Source organism: Jaculus jaculus, chromosome 13, assembly GCF_020740685.1.
Source record: "Jaculus jaculus isolate mJacJac1 chromosome 13, mJacJac1.mat.Y.cur, whole genome shotgun sequence".
In the NCBI taxonomy this organism is placed as follows: Eukaryota; Metazoa; Chordata; class Mammalia; order Rodentia; family Dipodidae; genus Jaculus; species Jaculus jaculus.
In genome coordinates, this window is record NC_059114.1 from 47,890,402 (window position 1) to 47,913,484 (window position 23,083).

General features: G+C 45.5%; 1 pseudogene; it reads left to right on the top strand.

Annotated features, from left to right (window-relative positions):
• The first annotated feature begins 6,630 nt into the window (after window positions 1-6,630).
• Window positions 6,631-23,083, top strand: part of LOC101600702 — a 41,646-nt pseudogene continuing 25,193 nt past the window's right edge.

The following is a 23,083-nucleotide window of genomic DNA, read 5'->3' on the forward strand; positions in this document are numbered from 1 at the left end:
GCTCAGTGGCCAGGGTGATGGATTGTCTAGAGCCATTTCTCCTTAAGGACCTCATGCTTTTTTGGCCAGTGTGTCGCATGGCTGCAAAAAGCCCAACTCCGGACACACAAAGAATGTGTTGATTCAGAAACATTTTTTTTCAATTAATAAGCACATGGTGACTCAGGCTGTTTGTTCACGGCAATGCGCTGCCTACATTGGAATGTGCCAAACTCCCTCCTCCTACTTCCCCCAGCTCCTCATTCCTAGGTCCTGGCTGTCACCCATGTCATTCTGGCAGGGAGCGGCCCATTCGCTCATCCCCTCGGGCTGGGTGACTGTCAGTCTGTAAAATACAACCTGCCAACTGGACTGCTCCCCCAGGCTCAGAGGTCTCTCTTAGACCCAAGCTGTGTGTGTGTGTGTGTGTGTGTGTGTGTGTGTGTGTGTGTGTCTGTGTGTGTGTGTGTGTGTGTTGTTTTCTTCTTAAACTGAAAATGGGTTTGAAATGTAGCTCAGCGCTTGCCCAGCAGGTTCAAGGTCCTGAATTTAATGTCTAGTATCAAGGGGAATAAAACAAACAAAAACCTTACAACGAAGTTGGGCATGGTGGTGCACACCCTTAATCCCAGCATTCGGGAGGAAGGGGTAGGAAGACTGTCGTGAGTTTGAGGTCACCCTGAGACTACATAGTGAATTCCAGGTCAGCCTGGGCTAGAGTGAGACCCTACCTTGAAAAAACAAGAATAAACAAGCCAGCAAACAAACAAAAAAACTCTGAAAATGACAAATCCATGGGTTTGTCCACCTTCTGAAAGTAGGCACTCAGTTTCCTATCTTCTTTCAGGAAGAACAGCTCCTTCAGGTTAGAATCAAGGTTGGACTTTCTATCTGAAGAGCATGTGTGCATGCGTGTGTGTGCGTGTGTGCATGTGTGCACGCACGTGTGCCAAGGCACCACTGTGAAGGTCAGAGGACAGACTCAAGGCATTGCTCCTCTCCTACTTTGAGACATGGCTTCTCTTGTCGCTTGCCACTAGAGAAGGTCAGACTAGCTGACTCTTGAGCTTGGGGTTCTCCTCATCCTGCCTCCCTTAGGGGCCCCAAGACTACACACATGCACCACTTTGCAGCTTTACAGATCTGCCTCAGGCAAAGCCTGCTCACCACTTTTTTTTTTTTTTTTGGCGGGGCGGGGCTTGGTTGAGACAGGATCTCACTATGTGCCCTGGCTAGCCTAGAACTCATTATACAGACCAGGCTGGCCTTCAAATTGCAGCCACTGCCTCTGGAGTATTAGAATTACAAGTGTGTGCCACCACCTGTTTTAGAAATAAGATGTACATGGTAGGGCTGGAGAGATGACTTAGTGGTTAAGGCACTTGCCTGCAAAGCCAAAGGACCCAGGTTTGACTCCCCATGGACCCACATAAGCCAGATTCACAAGAGGGTACAAGTATCTGGAGTTCATTTGCAATGGCTGGAGGCCCTGGCACACCCATTCTCTTGCTCTCTTTCTCTCTCTACCTGCCTATTTCTGTATCTCTCTTTCTCTCAAATAAATAAATAAAATATTTTTTAAATGTACATGGTAAAAGAATGCTTAGGAGCTAGAGAGATAGCTCAGAGGTTAAAGGCATTTGCTTGCAAAGCCTAACCACATGAATTCAATTCTCTAGTACCCATGTAAAACCAGAATGTGACATGTGTCTGGAGTTGGCAAGAGACCCTGGTGTGCCCGTATCTTTCTCTCTCTCTCTCAAATAATTTTTTTTTTTTTTTCATTTTTCAAGGTAGGGTCTTGCTGTAGTTCAAGTTGACCTGGAATTCACCATGTAGTCTCAGGGTGTCCTCAAACTTGTGGTGATCCTCCTACTTCTGCCTCCTGAGTGCTGGCAAAAAGGCATGCACCACCACACCTGGCTTCAAATAAATAATTGAAAAAAAAAAAAAAAAGAATGCGGGCTGGAGAGAGAGATCATTTAGTGGTTCAGGCACTCGTCTGCAAAGCCAAAGGACAGATGTTCAGTTCCCCAGGACCCATGTAAGCCAAATGTACAAGGTGGCTCATGCTTCTGGGTTCTTTTGCAATGATTGAAGGCCCTGGCACACTCATTCTCTCTCTATCTGCCTCTTTCTCTCTCTCCCTCTCAAATAAACAAACATTTAAAAAACTTATTTATTTGAGAGAGAGATAAAGAGGCAAAGGGGGGGCGGAAGGGGCCTCTAGCCACTGCAAACAAACTCCAGATACATGCACTATCTTGTGCATCTGGCTTTACATGGGTACTGGGGAATCAAACCCCAGTTCTTATGCTTTGTAGGCAAGTGTCTTAACTGCTGAGCAATCTCTCCAGCCCAATATACATATATTTTTTTGCAACTTTTTTATGAGAGAGAGAGGGAGAATTGGTACACCAGGGCCTCCACCACTGCAATTGAACTCCAGACACTTGCACCATCTTGTACACATGTGTAACCTTGCACACTTGCATCATCTTGGTCTGGCTTATGTGGGATCTGGAAAGTCAAAACAGTGGTCCTTAAGCTCTGCAGATAAGCACCTTAACTGCTAAGCCATCTCTCCAGTCTCTCTCTCTGTCTCTCTTTCTCTCCCTCTCTCTCTCTCTCTCGAGATATATATATATATATATATATATATACATACATACATATATATATACATACATACATATATATATACATACATATATATATATATATATCTTGTTCTTGTTGTTGTTTTGTTTTGTTTTTTTTCAAGGAAGAGTCTCATGTCTCACTCTAACCCAGGCTGACATGGGTTCACTATGTAGTCCCTAGCTGGCCTCAAATTGACAGCAATTCTCCTAGCTCTACCTCTCCTGTGCTAGGATTAAAGGTGTGTGCCACCACATCAGGCTCCAATATGCATATTTTAAATATTTTATTTATTTATTTATTTGAGAGAGAGAGAGAGAATGGGTATGCTAGAGCCTCTAGCCACTGCAAATGAGCTCCAGATACACACACCCACCATCTTGTCCATGTGGGTTACATGGGTCCTGGGGAATCAAACTCAGGACCTTGGTTTTCACAGGCTAAGTACATTAACTACTAAGTCATCTTTCTAACCCCCAATATATTTTTAAATTACTATTATTATTATTATTGTTGGTTTTTTGAGGTAGGGTCTCATTCTAGCCCAGGCTGACCTGGATCTCACTCTGTAGTCTCAGGCAGACCTCAGACTCACAGTGATTTCCTGCCTTAGCCTCTTGAATGCTGGGATTAAAGGTGTGTGCCACTACATCTGGCTAAATTAATTAATTATTTTTTTTTTTCAGATAGGATCTCACTCTAGCTCAGGCTGACCTGGCATTCACTATGTAGTCTCAGGGTGACCTCAAACTCACGAAAATCCTCCTACCTCTGCCTCCCAAGTGCTGTGATTAAAGGTGTGCACCACCACACCCAGCTCTAAATTAATTTTCAAACTTGTCTTTTGATCTCTTGAAACAGGATCTCATGTAGACAAGGCTGGCCTTAAGCTCCTTGCCTGTAAGTGTTGGGATTAACATATGCACCACACCTGGCTCTTAAGTTAATTTTGAATAGATAATGTATTTAATATGTCTGCATTGGTAACAAAAATAGAAAAAAGACACACAGAGAAGTCTTCCTCTAGGCCCTACTTCACAACTATCAAATTTCCTTTTCCATCTGCAGCAAATGTTAATTTCTTGTGCATTCTTCCAGAGAAATTTATTCATACAAAAGCAGTACGTGTGTAGCCCATGATTTTGCCTGTAAGGAAACTATTTTAAGCTGGGAGATCAGGGTAAAGTTTTCATTTTAGCTAAAACTTGATAGATAAGAAAGTGTGAGCCAGGCAAAGGCCTTAGAGCAGCAGCCTCCAGGCTGTGGAAACAGTCATGCCAAGGCCCTTAGCCAGACCTGAAATGGCAGATCCTAAAGTGAGGAAGGAGGGCATATGTTGGGGCACACTGGGTGAAAGTGCTGGGTTAAGCTAGTCATGTATTAGCAGGCTTCAAAAATCATTGAGGATAGACCACTCCCTCATAACCAGCAACTTGCCAAACCAGCGACTGAAACTGGTGTGGTGATGAATGACTGTAATCCCAACACTCGGAGGAGCAGAAGTAGTACACAGCAAGTCGGAGGCCAGCCTGGGCTATATGAGGCCTTGTCTCAAAACCACAGCCATGCATGGTGGCGTACACCTTTAATCCCAGAATTTGGGAGGCAGAGGTAGGAGGATTGTTGTGAGTCTGAGGCCAGCCTGGGACTACAGAGTGACTTCCAGGTCAGCCTGAGCTAAAGTGAGAAAAAATATGCTCTAAAATACTCTAGCCCAGCCTGACCTGGAATTCACTATGTAGACTCAGGGTGGCCTCGAACTCTCAACAATCCTCCTATGTCTGCCTCTGAGTGCTGGGATTAAGGGCATGTGCCACTATGCCCGGCTTTATTAGCATCTCTTAATTACACATAACAATGGGTTTTCATTTACTTATTTATTTGCAAACACAGAAAGATAGAGAGGGAGAGAGAGAACTGGCTCCAGGTCTCTAGCTGCTGCAAATGAACTCCAGAGGCATGTGCTACTTTGTGTATCTGGCTTTATGTGGATACTGGGGAATCGAATTCTGACCGCAAAGCATTGCAAGCAAGTACCTTAACCACTGAGCCATCTCTCCAGCCCCAAAATGGGTTTTCATTATGACATTTTCATATTTGATCATATTCACTACTCATTATCCTCTCTTATCCACCCTCACTGATCCCCTCTCTCTTCCTATCTAATCACCCTCCTACTTTCATGTTTGTTTTTTTGTTTTGTTTTGGTTTGATTTGGTTTGGTTTGGTTTTGAAGATCTAATGTATTTAACTAGAGTTACTTATAGGAGAATGGATAAGAGCTTATAGACAGAAGCACTGGCAACTTACCCATGGCTACCCCACCAAAGAAAATGTCTCTTCTGAAAGCCAAGTATGGTGGTGCACGCCTTTAATCCCAGCACTCGGGAGGCAGAGGTAGGAGGATCGCCATGAGTTCAAGGCCACCCTAAGAGTCCATAGTGAATTCCAGGTCAGCCTGAGTAGAGTGAGACTCTACCTTGAAAATCAAACAAAAACAAAAGAGAGAGAGAGAGAGAGAGAGAATGTTTCTTCCAGGGCAGGAGAGGTGATCCAGTGGTTAAGGTGCTTGCTTACAAACTCTAACAACCTGGGTTTGATTCCCCAGTATCCACATAAAGCCAAATGCACAAAAGGGCACATGCATCTCGAGTTTATTTGCCACAGCTGAAGGCCCTGGTGTGCCTATTCTCTCTCTCTGCTTGTAAATAAACAAATAAACAAACAATTAATTAAATAAAAAGTCTCTTCCTCCTCCAGTAGTCATTAACTGTCAGTAGCTCCTCCCAGAGGACTGGAGCCTCCTGAACCCTAGTATTTTTGTTGTTTTTTGGAACAGGGTCTGAATCAGTCGCCCAGAGTAATCTAGAACTTGTATGTAGTCCCAGCTGGTGGTCTCAAACTTATAGCAATCCTCCTGTGGCAGCCTCCCAAGTGCTGGGATTATAGATGAAAACCATGATGCCCAACTAATAATACCACTCATTTGTATTTGCTTGGATATACTCATAAATACTTGTGTATCCCGGCCATATGTACATACATACATACATACAGGAAAACTATATATGCCTGTGACCCCAGTCCTTGGAGGGGGGCAATGGAAACAGAATTGCTGGGACTTGCCAGTTAGCCAGTCTAACCAAAAATGGCAGCTCTGGGGCTGGAGGGATGGCTTAGCAGTTAAGGCGTTTGGCTGCAAAGCCAAAGGACCCAGGTTCGATTCCCCAGGACCCATGCACAAGGGAGCGCACGCATCTGGAGTTCGTTTGCAGTGGCTGGAGGCCCTGACACACCCGTTCTCATTCTCTTTCTCTCTCTTTCTCTGTCAAATAAATAAATAAAATTAATAATTTTTAAAAAATGGCAGCTCTGGGTTCAATGAGAGACTCCATCTCAAGGAAACAAGTGGAAAAGCAATAGAGACATTCTCCTCTGACCCCTTCGCACACGCACACAGGGTAAGCACATACACACACACCACACCACACGTTCTACACACGCACACAACAAAATATAAATATTCTCCCGTGACATTTACAATCACCCTGTGGTTGGGTGTGGCGGATGATACCAATTCCATTTACCCGGTGGAGGAAATCGGACCAGAGTGATGGAGAGAGTGAAACCCAGTGTTCTGACTGCGCACAGCAAGGCTTCCCCTCCGCGGGGACAACAGCAAGTAACTCAAGCTGCGGAACCGCGGGAACAAGAGAAAGCTGCAGGGGACCGTCCCCTGAGAGCCTGCTGCGCTCTGCCTTCCCCTCCAGCCAGACAGCATTTGCCCAGGTGCCAGCTTAGAAAGAGGTGAAAGGCACTGGTGGACAACCTGAACAGGGTGGAAAGACCACGAGCAAGAGAAATCCGCCACGGGTGCAATCTCATTAGCACCGTGGACCACACACAGGCATCTCGGAAACCCAGGTTGTCACCGGCACAGTTACTAAGCCTGAGGCCTGAAATAAATTGGGCCTGTCTCAGAGAAGCAAGGTGGTGTGATTCATATGGGGCATGCACGTGGATGGCGCCCCGAGTGCTCGGTGGGTCACCTTTCTCCGCTCAGACCCGCTGGAGCGTGCCGGCCCGGGCTCTGCTCTGATGCGTCCCACAGGGGCCCGGCCCGGGAGAGCCATCTCCTCGTCTGTCACCTCGGGCTCTGAGGCTCTGGCGGGGGCTTCAGCGGCTGCCTTCGCGACGAGCTGCCTTCTAGGGTTGCCCCTGGCAACCAGCAGCCGGGGTGCATGTTTTAGAGGAGCTTGGGAGCCAGGGAGGAGGGAGGCGGCCTCTGAACTAGAGAATTCAGGGAACATACCAGTCACACGCCACTGCCCTGATAAGCCTGTCTGCTGCAGGTCAATCGGATCAGTGCAGCACTCCCGGAGGACGGGCAGGGTGGGGAGAGCCTCTCCTGCTTAGCCCACCACGAAGCTCGACACACACGACACATCCTTAGCTGTTCTACCTCGTATATCCCCAAATGACTAATGCTGCTTCATTTTGTACAATTCAACGTCCTTTTCTCCAACAAGCCTATTCTGATGGGCCTTCTAGGCTCCAAGCTAGGATAGGTACCCCTAAACCCTGAGTCACTCTGACGTAGTAATAATAAATAGCTGGCCAGGAACAGAGGTGCACGCCTGTAATTCCAGTTCTTGAGGGGGAAGATTAAGAGTTCAAGGTCCTCATCAGCTGTATAGTAAGTGAGCCTGGGCTACATGAGACCCTGTATCAAAAATAAATAAATAAATAAATAAATAATTTATAGGGCTGGAGAGATGGCTTAGAGTTTAAGGCGCTTGCCTGCAAAACCTAAAGACCCAGGTTTGACTCTTCTGATCCCATGCAAGCCAGGTGCACAAGTGCAAGCTTGCATATGCGCACGAGGTGGCTCATGCATCTGGAGTTTGAATACAGTGGTTTCAGGCCCTGGTGTGCCAATTTTCTCTCTCTCTCTCTCTCTCTCATTAAAATAAAAGCCAGTCTGTTGGGCTTGCCTCAATATATATATATCCACAGTTGTATATTTATCTGTTTGTAGCTCCTGGGTCATAACCTAATAGGACCTGGCACGTAGGCTTGTGCTTACTGACTGGGATAAGAAAGTGAATGAGAACAGAGACTCTGACAGAAGAAACAGGGAAGGCAGTCAGCAGCTGTTCTAGCAGTGCTGGAGGAAGCAGATGTGCAGAGCACAAAAGAGCCAGGAATGATTCAGCACTATGTACAATGTCAAGAGGAAGTAGGCCAGGACTACCCAGGACAGTCTCAAAAGCCGAATTAATTCATTTGGGCCAGCACTGCAGTGGGCTTAAGGAAGCACTTTAAGAAGACAGGTCCGGGGATGAAGAAATAGCTCAGCAGTTAAGGCACTTGCATGCAGACCCAAAGGACACAGGTTCAATTCCCCAGGCCCCACATAACCCAGGTGTACATAAGTCATTTGCAGTGGATAGAGCCCCTGGTATGCCCATTCTCTCTCAATCAACTAAATACATACATACATACATATATATATTTCATTTTTTTTAATTTATTTATTTATTTATTTGAGAGCGGCAGACACAGAGAGAAAGACAGATAGAGGGAGAGAGAGAGAATGGGTGCGCCAGGGCTTCCAGCCTCTGCAAACGAACTTCAGACGCGTGCGCCCCCTTGTGCATCTGGCTAACGTGGGACCCGGGTCCTTAGGCTTCACAGGCAAGCGCTTAACCGCCAAGCCATCTCTCCAGCCCTATATTTTATTTTTATTTATTTATTTTTTAAAGAAGACAGGTCTGGCCAGGTGTGGAAAACCAGCAGAAAGAGAAATTAGTCAGGAGACTGTTTTGATAGTCTATAGTTGACATGTAAAATAAGTCAAGAACAGTGATAGGGGAAAGGCTAGAAAGAAAGAAACCAATTTGGTTGGGTGTGGTGGTGCACGCCTTTAGTTCTAGTATTTGGGAGGCAGAGATAGGAGGATTGTCAAGAGTTTGAGGGCACCCTGAGACTATAGAATGAATTCCAGGTCTAGAGTGAGAACCTACCTTGGAAACCGCCCCTCAAAAAAAAAAAAAAAAAAAAAACATGTTGGGTGTGGTGGAGGATCACCATGACTTCAAGGCCACCCTGAGACTCCATAGCGAACTCCAGGTCAGCCTGAGCTAGAGTGAGGCCCTACCTTGAAAAACCAAAAATAAATAAATAATACATACATACATAAAAGAAAAAGAGAAATAGAAATAAACCGATTGTGTTGGATGGCTTTTTTTGTGTAGCTAGGAAATGTCACCTGCTGCCCGACCCTGGTTAACTTCCACCCTGTGGTTGTCCTCTGAGCTGACTGGTCACTGAGCCCTGTGTGGTGCTTCCACTACTTCTAACAGCTGAGGGAAATGGGGTGCAAAGAGGGCTTAGGAGAGCATGTCCCAAGAATGTAGTCCAGTGGTCCATTGTTTGTTACTAGACATACGACAAAAAAAAAAGAAAAGAAAAAACTTCTCTGCTGAGATAATTTTGAAGCAGTGCAGATCAAACAAAAGGAAAATCCACTTCTTTGCTTGACTATGTCAAGGGGGCCTGTATTTATCAACTTTAAATGGTAAGGAAGCATTTTTCATGCCATACCCTAAAGGAGCACTCACAAAACAGCTGGAGGATTGCAGAAGCGGGATGACGCACCTGGACTACATATGTTGAGCGCCCTGCCTGCTCGCTTACCGCCTTAGCCTGGAGCTCTGGCTTCACCCACTGTACTACCTCAGAAGCAGTGGGGAGCTGCTTACAAACTGTGGCTCTGAAACCTGCATTTAAATCCTAATCCAGAGGCTGAGGAGGAGGCTCAGCGCTTAAAGGAGCTGTTTTGTAAAGCCTGCCAGCCTGGACCAGCCCAGGTTCGACTCCCCAGTACCCATAGACAGACAAGGTGGCACATGTGCCTGGAATTCATTTGCAGTGGCTAAAGGTCCTCTATGCCCATTCTCGAATCTATCTCACTTGCTCACTCTCTTTCTCTCTCTCTCTCTCTCTCTCTGTTTGAAAATAAATAAAAACATTTTGTCCAGGTGTGGGGGTGCATACATTTAATCCCAGCACTTGGGAGGCAGAGGTAGGAGGATCGCCATGAATTTAAGGCCACCCTGAGACTACATAGTGAATTCCAGGTCAGCCTGGGCTAGAGTGAGACCCTTCTTTGAAAAAAAAAAAAAAATCAGTCCTAATCTACAATTTCATTACTATCTATCTTCTCTGTATTTCATTTTGTTTATCTGCACGATGGGAGAGATATTCTATCTACTTCAGTAGGGTTGTTTAGAGGATTGCATTAGCGGGTAGGAAGAACACTGAGTCCTGTATCTGGGACACAGGGAGCCCTCAATGAATGTGCACTGATTTTATCTGGTGAAACAATGTGTTCTATGAGGAGAACCAGTCCTCCAACCACAGCTCTGAACCTGGGCAAGCTGGTGAGGTATTATCAAGTGAGGGAATCATATTCTGTCTGCAGAATTAGGAATGAAACTCAGGGCCAAATGACTAGTGGTAGAAAGCTGAAGGCAAAAATAATCCCAGCAAGTAATTTTGTCCAAAATCTGCCCCTCCACACCCCGCACCCCCGCCCATGCCCAGAGGTTCACTTTATGGCTTTCCCTCTGTCTTCCTCTATTTTATAACATTGTATCTGATGCTGAGTAATTAGTGTAAAAAAAAATAGAGATTTAGCACTTGGGAGGCTAAGGTAAGAGGATCACTGTGTGCTGGGCATGGTGGTGCAAGCCTTTGATCCCAGCACTCAGGAGGCAGACATGAGTTCGAGGCCACCCTGAGAATGCAGAGTGAATTCCAGGCTAGAGTGAAACCCTACCTTGAAAAAAAAAAAGGAGGATCACTGGGAGTTCTAGGCCAATCTGGGCTACAAAGTAAGTTCCAGGGCTGGCAGATGGTTTAGTGGTTAAGTGCTTGCCTGTGAAGCCTAAGGACCCTGGCTTGAGGCTCAATTCCCCAGGACCCACGTTAGCCAGACGCACAAAGGGATGCACATATCTGGAGCTCTTTTTTGTTAATTTTTTAAAATATTTTTTTAATTCTTATTTACTTATTTGAGAGTAACAGAGAGAGAAAGAGGGAGATAGGGAGAGAGAGAGAATGGGCGCGCCAGGGCTTCCAGCCACTGCAAACGAACTCCAGACACATGCGCCCCCTTGTGCATCTGGCTAACACGTGGGTCCTGGAGAATGGAGCCTCGAACCGGGATCCTTAGGCTTCACAGGCAAGCGCTTAACCACTAAACCATCTCTCCAGCCCCTGGAGTTCTTTGGCAGTGGCTGGAGGCCCTGGAACACCCATCCTCTTTAAATATGCTTCTTTTTTTCTCTCTCTCAAACAAAATAAAATAAAAAGGTTTAAAAGAAACAAACAAAAATTACGTTTCACAGTTCTGATAGCTGGGAAACCCAAAGTTAAGAAGCTGGCATGTACTGAGTACCCTCTTCTCTTCCTCCTCCTCCTCTTTTCCTTTTTTTTTTTTTTTTTTTGGTTTTTTGAGGTAGGATCTCACTCTAGCCCAGGCTGACCTGGAATTCACTATGTAGTCTCAGGGTGGCCTTGAACTCATGGTGATCCTCCTACCTCTGCCTCCTGAGTGCTGGGATTAAAGGCATGCGCCACCATGCCCAGCTCTTCTTTCCTTTATTTAAAGACAGGGTCTTGTTGTAGAGGCCAGGCTGGCCTCAAATTCATGATCCTCTTGTCTCACCATCTTGAATACCATGGTTATAGGCACGAACCATGGCTCCTAGCTCTACAGAGGGCCTTCCTGCTGGGTCATGCCACAGACAGCAGAAAGGCAGCATGAACATCCCATTATAAGACCCCACACCGTTACAGCTAACGATTGCTGGCTGTGGGAGGGGTCATGTTCTTAACAGTGATGTAGACACTGGGAAATGGAAAATAATGTCCTAGCCATGTTCATACAAGCAGTTCTAATTTAGTTTGGTGGGTCACAAAAAGCAACAACAATAAAAACAAACATGAAAGTAACAAGGGGACGAGCTGGGAAGAAGAATGAGACAAAAGAGGGTAATCGGAGGTAAATATGAACAAAATATGTACATGTGGGCAGCATGTGTGGGACAGATGGCAGAGGAAACAAGGGAGAGCCAAGATGCAGTGGTAAGAGAAGATTGCCTGGCCTGGTGGCGCATGCTTTTAATCCCAGCACTTGGGAGGCAGAGGTAGGAGGATTGCCATGAGTTCAAGGCCACCCTGAGACAACAGAGTGAGTTACAGGTCAGCCTGGGCTAGAGTGAGACCCTACCTCAAAAAAAAAAGAAAGAAAGAAAGAAAAGAAAAGAAGATAGCTAACTGCCCACCACAAGACTTGCCACCTCTACCACATCTGCCTGGGCCCAGGAGAAATTGCAGGAAAAGGGGCAACGTGAATACTGCTCTTACAGCTAGTCTGACATCCAGCTCCAGGGTGGCAGTGACAGACACGGTGATGAATCAAAGCCTATCAAAGCAGAAATCCAGAGGCTATAGAGAACGCAACACCAAATCAGACTGCCAACATGCCTGCCATGATGCAGGGAACATGGCAGAAAAGGAGGCGGAAGGACTTGAAGAGCCACAGACTGGGTAGGAGCCCCCAGAGACGCATCTCCTTGCTACCCCTCCGGGGCTGACTGAGGCCTTCATGCCCCTCAGTGACTATCATAACCCCACTGAGGAGGACCTCCAGGGTAAGAGGAGAAAAGAATATAACTTATTATGTATTAAATAAAATCTGAAAAAAATAAATATATACGTATATAAAATTGTCAAAAAGAATAAGTGAAAATAGAAGGGCAAGACAGCACATATAGGGAGCAAGAGGAGATTAAATTTGTAGCCTCAAACCTTTTTATATAATCTATTTGTAGTAATTCAATCATGAGGCTGGAGTCTCCATGACCCAAACAGCTTCCATTAGTGTCTACCCCCCAACAATGTCGTACTGGGGATTAAGCTTCTACCAAATGCTTTTTAGGTAGACATACTCAGACTTTTAGTCCTGCCATTATCAGAACAGTATCTGACCTCAGATATATCAAGCTAGTGGCTCTGTGGTTGCATACCAACTGGCAAGTATTACAGACTCCTAGTACCTGAGTAAGAAGACAATGCCTTCTGGGGATTCCACTTCCCCACATCTTCTACTCCACCTTCCTCTTTTTTTAAAATTTTTTTGTTTATTTTAATTTATTTGTTTGAGAGCGACAGACAGAGAAATAGACAGAGAGAGAGAGAGAGAGAATGGTCGCGCCAGGACCACTAGCCACTGCAAACGAACTCCAGACGCATGCGCCCTCTTGTGCATCTGGCTAACATGGGTCCTGGGGAATCGAGCCTCGAACCAATGTCCTTAGGCTTCACAGGCAAGCGCTTAACCGCTAAGCCATCTCTCCAGCACCCCCTTCCTCTTTGCTTGTCCTCACTACACATATGCCATTCCACCTTCTTACTTTGAACCCCATAGCTTCCAAACATCCCAGAGATAAACCTTTGGATTTCAGAGACAGAATAAAGGAATGATTGTTTCGTGGCCTTTTGGCTAAGATCAAGTGCAAAAAAAAAAAAAAAAAAAAAGGGATGAAGGCAGTTATTCCTTCCACTTCCACTTGTAAAGTATTTTACCAAGTACATTTTTTAATTTCAAAAATTTTAATTTAATTGGAGAGATAAAGTTGCAGGGGTGGGGCTGTAGCAATGGCTTAGCAGTTAAGGTATTTGCCTGCAAAGCCAAAGGACCCAGGTTCAATTCCCCAGGACCCACGTTAGACAGATGCACAAAGGGGCGCATGTGTCTGGAGTTCATTTGCAGTGGCTGGAGGCCCTGGCATGTCCATTGTCTCTCTCTCCCCACCTCCTTTCTCTGTCAAATAAATAAAAATAAATATTAAAAAAGAACATTCATTAAAAAAAAAAAAAAAAGAGCCGAGCATGGTGGCGCACGCCTTTAATCCCAGCATTTGGGAGGCAGAGGTAGGAGGATCGCCATGAGTTCAAGGCCACCCTGAGACTACAGCGTTAATTCCAGGTCAGCCTGGACCAGAGTGAGACCCTACCTCGAAAAACCAAAAAAAAAAAAAAAAAAAAAAAAGATACGGGGTGGGGAGAGAGAGAGAGAATAGGTAAACCAGGGCCTCCAGCCACTGCAAAGGAACTCCAGAAGCTTTCACCACTTTGTGCATCTGGCTTACCTGGGTCCTGAGAAAAACAAACCTGGGTCCTTAGGTTTTGCAATCAAGTGCCTTAACCATTAAGTCATCTTTTTAAGCCTGATTTTTTTTTTCTGTTATTTTCTTTTTTTTTTAAATTTATTTATTTATTTATTTGAGAGAGAAAGACAGATAGAGGGAGAGAGAGAGAATGGGCGCGCCAGGGCTTCCAGCCTCTGCAATCAAACTCCAGACGCGTGCGCCCCCTTGTGCATCTGGCTAACGTGGGACCTGGGGAACCGAGCCTCGAACCGGGGTCCTTAGGCTTCACAGGCAAGCGCTTAACCGCTAAGCCATCTCTCCAGCCCCTTTTTCTGTTATTTTCAAGGTAGGGTCTCACTCTAGCCCAGGCTGACCTGGAACTCACTCTGTAGTCTCAGGCTGGCCCCAAACTCACTGTGATTCTCCTACCTCTGCCTTCCGTGTGCTGGGATTGAAGGCGTGCGCCACCACACATGGTTTATTACTTTTATGTGTATTATTTCATGTGATTTTTGAAGGCAATATTCTGAAGAAGCATTATCGTCATCATCATCATTTGCATTTTAGAAATGAAATGAGCACTCTAAATTTTAGAGAACTTAGCACTATCTCAAGATACACAGCTACAGGGGGCAGAATCAGAACCTGAATTCAGCACTTTTCATCTCTAAGGCAGAAGCCTGTCTGTCCACTGTCCTCTCTGTTGTAGCCACCCCTCTCAACACAGACCTTTTGGTCAGGCTAGTATATCCAAGAAGCACAGCCGCCACCTGACTAAGAATTTAATCTCTGACCTGGCCATTCTGTTTTGTGGATTTGTGGGTAGGGAGCACCCCAAATCAGTAGCTTGGGCTTTGGAAGTGACTTTGGAAAGGAGGTGAGCTGGTGAAGTTATGCCAGGAGCCAGCGAAGTCTTGGATGGAATCTTCTCTGCCTGCTCTTGTCACAAGCTCTCTTTTGGGAAAATTTCCAGCCGCAGCGACATGGTAGGGTTCAATATTCACACTAATGCAGTTTGACAGCAGCTAAGAGGCTGGAATGGCAAGATACTAAGACCCAAGTCCCTTGGTAGAAATGTGGTTACTTGTTACTACCTTGTGTGTTCTTTAATATTTTAAAAATATTTTTATGTATTTATTTGAGAGAAATTTGAGAGAGAGGGAGAATGGGCACACCAGGGCCTCCAGCCACTGCAAACAAACTCCAGATGTGTGTGCCACCTTGTGCATCTGGCTTATGTGGGTCCTGTGTCCTTTGGCTTTGCAGGCAAACGCCTTACCCGCTAAGCCATCTCTCCAGCCCCCCTCGCTTGGTCTTTATGTCCCAGGGACTCAGGAAGTCTCTGGCACTACAGTCATGTAATAGGTTTTATGTTTTGTGCATTAGCTATGGTTTAGAGGCCTCTCATCTTTTCTCTTACTTCCAGAAAGGGCCTGAACCTCAGCTCTCGCTCACACATAGTGAGTCTGTCTGCTTTCTGTCTCCCTCTTTTAAACGGTCCCAGCTCTCTTTCTCCGATAGCAACCAATTTTTTCCTTACAACCTTGACTCCAGAGTTCTGGGACTCACACCCCCACCCCACCCCTCCTCTCCTTTGCTCTCTACATGCTCAGAGACCCCCAAGCTCCCAATGTCTTTGTTGTATAGAGGCTTAGAATCTGGTGCCTCACATCTGCTAAGCAAACATGCTGCTGCTAAGCTATACCCCCAGTCACTGCTTCTCCATATTTTATCTTCTGTATTCTAGGATCAACATTCCTTCTCATCCTCCCTAGCCTCCTGTTGGGCCAAGAAAGCAGGTGGTCTCAGCCCCACTTCTACCCTACCTAAATTGCTATTCTTTCCAGCTCCACCTCAGTTGCCAAAGTCTATAATGGGAGCCATAAAATTCCCTCAGGGAACCCAAAAAGCCAACTCAACAGATTTAGAACTGTAAAACAGAGACTCCAAGAGGATACAGAAGAGAGATCCAACCCTATTTATTTATTTCGACTTTTTTTTTTTAGGACAAAGTCTCATGTAACCCAGGCTGGCCTCCAACCTAGTATGTACCTGCGGATGGCTGTAAACTCCTGATCCTCCTGCCTCCAGTATGACAACCCTTTTCAGTTTCTCACTGCATACACACACACACTCACATACAGCCCCTCAAGGGAGATGCTAATGGAGTTGTCCAGGGAGAAGTTAATGCAGTTGGTTATTAAATACAGCAGCTGCCAGAGCATTGGGCTGACTGGGCAGAGGGCCTGAACCCATTTATTCCAAATTGCAATCCCCATCATATGTCTCAGGTTTTTATCTCTTCATTCCCACATTGTCCTTCAGCCAGATCACTGAATGGCCATTCCCGGCCTGAGATGCCACATGACTCCCTGGAGCTCATGCCAGTGACTTTCTGGGCAGCGCCATCCACAAATGCAGGGAAGGTGGGCAGGGAGGACAGTGTGAACAGTAAAATAGCATGTATCTCCCAATGTGCATAAAAAATTTTTTTTTAAGGTTACTGAAAAAGCCTTGATTAGGGCCTGGGAGGGTAGTGCACCCCTACAATCCCAGCACTTGGGAGGGTGAGGCAGGGTTGTGAGTTAGAGACCACCCTGAGCTACATAGCCAAGAACCAGCGTAGAGGGTGGGAAGTAGGAGGCCAACAAAGAGGGCATGAAGATAGACCCCGAGAGAGCCAGGCATGGTGGTGTGATCTATATGTGGTACACAGGCCTGTGAGCCTATGTGTGGTAGGGAAAAGCAGGAAGATCAAAGCCAGCCCCAGTTCCAGGAGACCCTGTTTCAAAAAACTAAGCAAGCAAAACAAATGAAAGAGGTAGCTCCGCGCTCCGTGGTGAGGTTCTTGTCCAGGTGTGTGAGGAGGCACTGGAGTCCATCCGTAGCACTGGAATAGGGAGGCGAGAAGCCTGATGTGGAACTTTTTTTTTAAATTTTTTTAAATTTATTTATTTGAGAGTGACAGACACAGAGAGAAAGACAGATAGAGGGAGAGAGAGAGAATGGGCGCGCCAGGGCTTCCAGCCTCTGCAAACGAACTCCAGACACGTGCGCCCCCTTGTGCATCTGGCTAACGTGGGACCTGGGGAACCGAGCCTCGAGCCGGGGTCCTTAGGCTTCACAGGCAAGCGCTTAACCGCTAAGCCATCTCTCCAGCCCTAGAACTTTTTACTATGACAATTATCTGTAATTGCAACATCAGAAAGTCAAAAGACCACACTCATGAGGAAAATTGGTGTTTTCTTTTTGTTTCTTTTTTTTTTAGATTTTTGAGACAGGGTCTCCCAATATAGTCCAGGCTGGGCTAGAACTCTAGATCTTCCTATCTCAGCTTCCTGAGTGCTAGGATTACAGGCATGTACCACCATGCCTAGCTAGAATTGACTGACTCTGAAGCCTGACCTTGAGACCAACATCTACATGTCATTTATTGCCTTGTTTTCCATCATGAGTTATTATAAAGTTATATGCTTTACTGCCTACTCCACCACACCTAGCTAAGCCTGTTTCTGAAGACTGGCTTTAAGACCAGTGCCTACCTGTTGTTTATTGCCCTGTTTTCCATTGCAAGTTATTACAAAGTTATGTACCAGCTGTTTAGAATGAGGACAACAAAACAAACTTTTTATTATAGAAAAAAACCAGCTCTGCACAGTGTGGCAAGCTGTGGGAACACAGCATGGTCAGTGTACCAGCTCTGAATACAGAAGTCTGCCTTCAATTCTTTTTTTTTTTTTTAATAGTATTTATTTATTTGAAAGAGAGAGATAAAGAGGCAGTCAGAAAGAGTGAGTATGGCTGGGTTTGGTGTCACACACCTTTAATCCCAGCACCTGGAAGGCAGAGGTAGGAGGATCACTGTGAGTTGAAGGCCACCCTCATACTACATAATGAATTCCAGGTCAGCCTGAGCTAGAGGGAGCCCCTACCTTGAAAAACCAAAAAAAAAAAAAAAAGAAAGAAAGAAGGGAGGGAGGGAGGGAAGAAAGAAAGAGCCTGCCACTGCCAATGAATTCCAGATGCATGCACCACTTTGTGCATCTGGCTTTATGTGGGTACTTGGGAATAGAACCCAGGATGCCAGGCTTTGCAAGCAAGCACCTTTAACTCCTTCTCCTGTTGTGCCTTCAATTCTTGGTTCTGGGAGCCTGTGTGTTCCGGGTTCCCCTTTGGTCTGTCATTCTCTGAGAAGACATTCCACAGACATTAACTGAGTGACCACCAAGTGCCAGGCTACTCTTCTTGGCACAACCTTTGCAGCCATGGCAAAACTGCCTCCTCCTGAACATGGTGTCCTAGCACGCCCAGCTAGTCTGGACACAGTGACCAGCCAGCTCCTCTTAGTAGCTGGGTTGATTTGAAACTTTCTATACTGACTTGCATTTTTTCTTTTTTTTTTTTAAACAAAAAAAAATTTTTAATGAGAAAACAAAAGGGCAGGGGGGAGGGAGGGACAGGGAGATGGTTTGGTGGGTAACACATTTACTGCATAAGCATGAGTTTCTGAGTTTGCATCCCCAGAACTTAGTCAAAGATGCATGCAGTAATGTAACGCTATGTCTATTTATCCCAGTGCTCTCAAGGGGAGAGAAGAGAGAGACAGGAAAATCCTCTCGGAAGCTCGTGACTTGCATTTTTTCATCAGCTGAGTCTAGAAAGAGTTATTCAGAATTTATGCTAAACCTATCCTTTATGTTTCTTATGCAACTTCCTTTGAATGACTATAGTCAAAAAGGGAAATAGATACAACATGCTGTAATGGACATATGTTCCTCCCCACAAATGGCTTCCTTAGGGAATCGTCTCTCTGGTTATTCCAAGACCACATGGTTTTGGAGCCAGCGCATCCTTCCTACAACTTCAAAGGTAAGGACATGACCCAGGCCTGGCCCACCAGATCACTCAACACCTCTGGTAAGAGCCACTGGTTTAGAGAAGTACCAATCACAAATTACCATCCTTTATGGGAAAAGATATTCTCTCTCTCTAGAGTAGTGAGTTCTTTTTTCTCTTTTATCCTTTTCTCTCTCCCCTTCCCTCTCCTCCCCTACCCCAAGGGGGAAATAAAATCCTGAGATTCATTTCAACTCATGGATCCAGACTTCTCCAAGCAAATCTACCCTTTCCAGAAGAGGCTGAACAGAAAAACAGATGGTTGCCTTCCCATTGTCTTTCTGGGGTAAGTTCCCTTATACTATTGCTATTTTATTCTCTCCACATAATGTTGGGAGAATTGTTATGGAAATGGATAAGAGATGTCCCAAATTCTTTTTGCCACTAGATCTAAACATAAGATGACAGATCTCTGGAGAACAATGTTCAAGAGCCACTCTCTTTCTAGACATAGTGAGTCAGCTAAAATACTTGCTAAGGAGGGTAGGGATATTTGACATATGCCCTAAATCTTTAAGGAACATTTTTTGTTCAAGGTAGGGTCTCGTTCTAGCCCAGGCTGATCTGAAACTCACTCTGTAGTCCCAAGCTGATCTCAAACTCACTGCAATCCTCCTACCTCAGCATCCCAAGTGCCAGGCTAGGCTACATGAAAGCCTCTCTCCAAATAAAAATAAAAAACTACAGACATAACTATATGAGGCTGGAGAGATGGATCAACTGAAAACCCACTTGTTATACAAGCATGAGGACCTTAGTTTGGATCCCCAAGACTCAGGTAAATGCTAGGCAGGTATGGCAGCCCATCTGGAACCCCAAAGCTTAGGACAAGGAAATGTGGCCCCTGGAGCAGGCTGGCTAGCTGGACTAGCTGAATGGGAGAGCTGAGTTCAAGCGAGAGACCCTGTCTCACTAAATAAGGTAGAGAGCAATGGAGAAACTCTGTGTCAACCTCTGGCCTCCACACACATACGTGCACACATACACATGAGCCCCCACTCCCACAATGCACCCACACATGCGTGCACACCACATACACAATAAATACAAACAAAATGAAGTGAAATACAAAATTGTCGAGCTCTCTGCTAACAAGGCTACTTACCCCCTTGCTAGCACAGCTGCCTCACAGATGCCTGTGAAAAGAGACATCTGTTGCTAGAAAACACTTCCTCCTCGTCTTTCCCAGCAGACCTTTTCTCCTCCGTGCTCTTTGGACATGGGAATGGGAGCTGTTAGTTCCACTCCACGTTGCCATCGGGCGTGAGCCTTCCACACTATACTGGTAAGGTTCTCTCTAGTCATTAGAGCATCGCTCGCTACTCTGTTAGATCAGTGGTTGTCATAAGCCAGGTTCATTAGAAGTGAAGTCTGAAACAGAATTTAGGTCATAAGCCTTATTGAGATATGACTTCAGACACAAAAGACAATGATTGAGACTGGGGAGATGGCTCAGCACTTAAAGGCACTTGTTTGCAAAGCCTTCTGGCCCAGGTTCAATTCCCCAGCACCCATGCAAATTCAGACACAAAAGTGGCACATGTGTCTGGTGTTCATTTGCAGCAGCAAGAGAGCCTGGTGAGTACACACACACACACACACACACACACACACACACACACACACAAATAGATTTTAAAAATTATTTTAGAGCCACGCATGGTGGGGAAAAACAGAGGCAGGATGATTACCATGAGTTCAAGGCCACCCTGAGACTACATAGTGAATTCCAGGTCAGCCTGAGCTAAAGTGAGACCCTACCTCAGAAAACCAAAACCAAAAACAAACAAACAAAAAAAACTCTGGAAAAAAGAGAAAAAAATATATTTCATTTACTATTTATTTGCAAGGAGAGAGGAAGAGAGAGGAAGAAAGGACACGCCAGGGCCTCTTGCTCCTGCAAATGAATTCCAGATGCATGAGCCCTGTCTATCTGGCTCTCTGTGGGAACTAGGGAATTGAATCCCAGCCATGAGGCTTTCAAGCAAGCACTTTTAACCACTGAGCCATCTCTCAAATCCTAGATTAATTTTTTTGTTTGTATGTTTTTTTTTGTGTGTGTTAGGGTCTCCCTCTAGCTCAGGCTGACCTGGAATTAACTAGTCTCAGGGTGACCTCAAACTCATGGTGATCCTCCTACCTCTGCCTCCCAAGTGCTGGGATTAAAGGTGTGTGCCACCATGCCTGGCCTAGATTAATTTTTTAAAAACAATGAGAAAAGTAAGAAAAGGAGCCAGTGAATTCCAGGTCAGCCTGATCTAGAGTGAGACTCTACCTCAAAAAACAAACAAAAAAGGGCTGGAGAGATGGCTTAGCGGTTAAGTGCTTGCCTGTGAAGCTTAAGGACCCCAGTTTGAGGCTCTGTTCCCCAGGTCCCACGTTAGCCAGATGCACAAGGGGGCGCACGCATCTGGAGTTCGTTTGCAGAGGCTGGAAGCCCTGGCGTGCCCATTCTCTCTCTCTCCCTCTATCTGTCTTTCTCACTGTGTCTGTTGCTCTCAAATAAATAAATAAAAAATTTAAAAAAATAAAAAGTAAGAAAGGGGTTGGAAAGATGGCTTAGTGGTTAAGGCATTTGCCTGCAAAGCCAAAGGACCTCAGTTCAATTCCCCAGGACTCACATAAGCCAGATGCACAAGGTGGGCTCATGCATCTGGAGTTCATTTGCAGTGTCAGGAGGCCCTGGTGCACCCATTCTCTCCCTCTCTCTCTCAAATAAATAAAAAATGAGACTACATAGTGAATTCCAGGTCTGTCTGAGCTAGAATGAGACCCTACCTCAAAAAACCCAAAAATAAATAATAAATAAAATAAAAAATATTTTTTTGAGGTAGGGTCTTGCTCTAGTCCAGGCTGATCTGGAATTCACTATGCAATCTCAGGGTGGCCTGGAACTCATGGCCTCCTACCTCTGCCTCCCAAGTGCTGGGATTAAAGGTGTGTGCCACCACGCCCAGCCCAAAATAAAATATTTTTTTAAAAAGTAAGAAAGGATGAAAAGAAGGATGTGTTTGCAGCTTGGTGTCTAGACCCAGCCTAATGCCATGGGTGGGTGATCCAAGAGTATGAATGGCACCAAATAATTAGTCAGTCCATGAAGGAAAAGGGCTTATTTTACACTCTCTTAGCTATAAGTTTCTGGGTACACAGAAGGGGTTCCCATCTACTGGGGGCAATTTTCTAGAAGAGGATGAAGGAACTACTTGAATTCAATAAAGCAACCAGGGGCACATTGATGTGGTAAAAGGAATGTAAGGTCAGGCGTGGTAATGCACGGCCTTCAATCCCAGCACTCAGCAGGAGGCAGAGGTAGGAGGCTCACTGTGAGTTGGAGGTCATCCTGAGACTACATAGTGAATTCCAGATCACTTTGGGCTGAGTGAGACCCTACCTTAAAAAAAAAGTGCTGGAGAGATGGCTTAGCAGTTAAGGCACTTGCCTGTGAAGCCTAAGGACCCAGGTTCAATTCCCTGATGCCCATGTAAAGCCAGATGCACACGTGGCACATGCATCCGGAATTCCTTTGCAGTGGCTAGTGGCCTGGCATGGCCACTCTCTCTCTCTCTCTTTCTAATAAATAAAATATTTAAAAAGAGACAGAGGTTTAAGCAGGGAAGCAACTGTATCCACTGCAATTACTATAACATGACACCACAGAACAGGCAGCTTAAGCCACAAAACCTTTTGCTGGGGAGATGGCTCAGCAAGTAAAAGAGCTTGCTTGGCAAACATTACGGCATAAGAGGGTCTAAGACCACCTGAATTCAATTTCCTAGGACCTGTGTATACAGCTGGGTGTGCCTGTCACCCAAGTCCTATGGGGAGCAAAGACTGGTGAATCACGTTCAGAAAGAGACTCCAGCTCCAGGAAATCCCCAGATGAGCAATGGAGGAAGGTCCTCTGAAGCTCTCCTCTACCCCCTGTGAGCCTACAGATACAAGTGCACACACACCTGCATGCACCACACACACACACACACACACACACACACACACACACACACACCACACACACATATATATAACCCTCTCACACAAAAAAAATAGAAACTTATTTCTCACAGTTCAGGAGGCTGAAGTATGAGTTGGAGGTGTGGGGAGGGCGACAGAAAGACAGCAGCATGAACGGGAGCATCCTCTGGTGTCCTATGACTTTTGGGAAAGTAATTAAGTTCATAGCAGCTACTATTTCATACACAGCGAAAACAGATACAGCCAGATTTGCTCAATGGGAGTCATGTCCCTAGACCCCAACAGCTGGGCTAGTCCTGGGTTCTCCTAATAATTTCTCTCCTTGGTCTCAATAGGTCCTACTTTCTTTTTGGTTTTTGGTTTTTGAGGTAGGG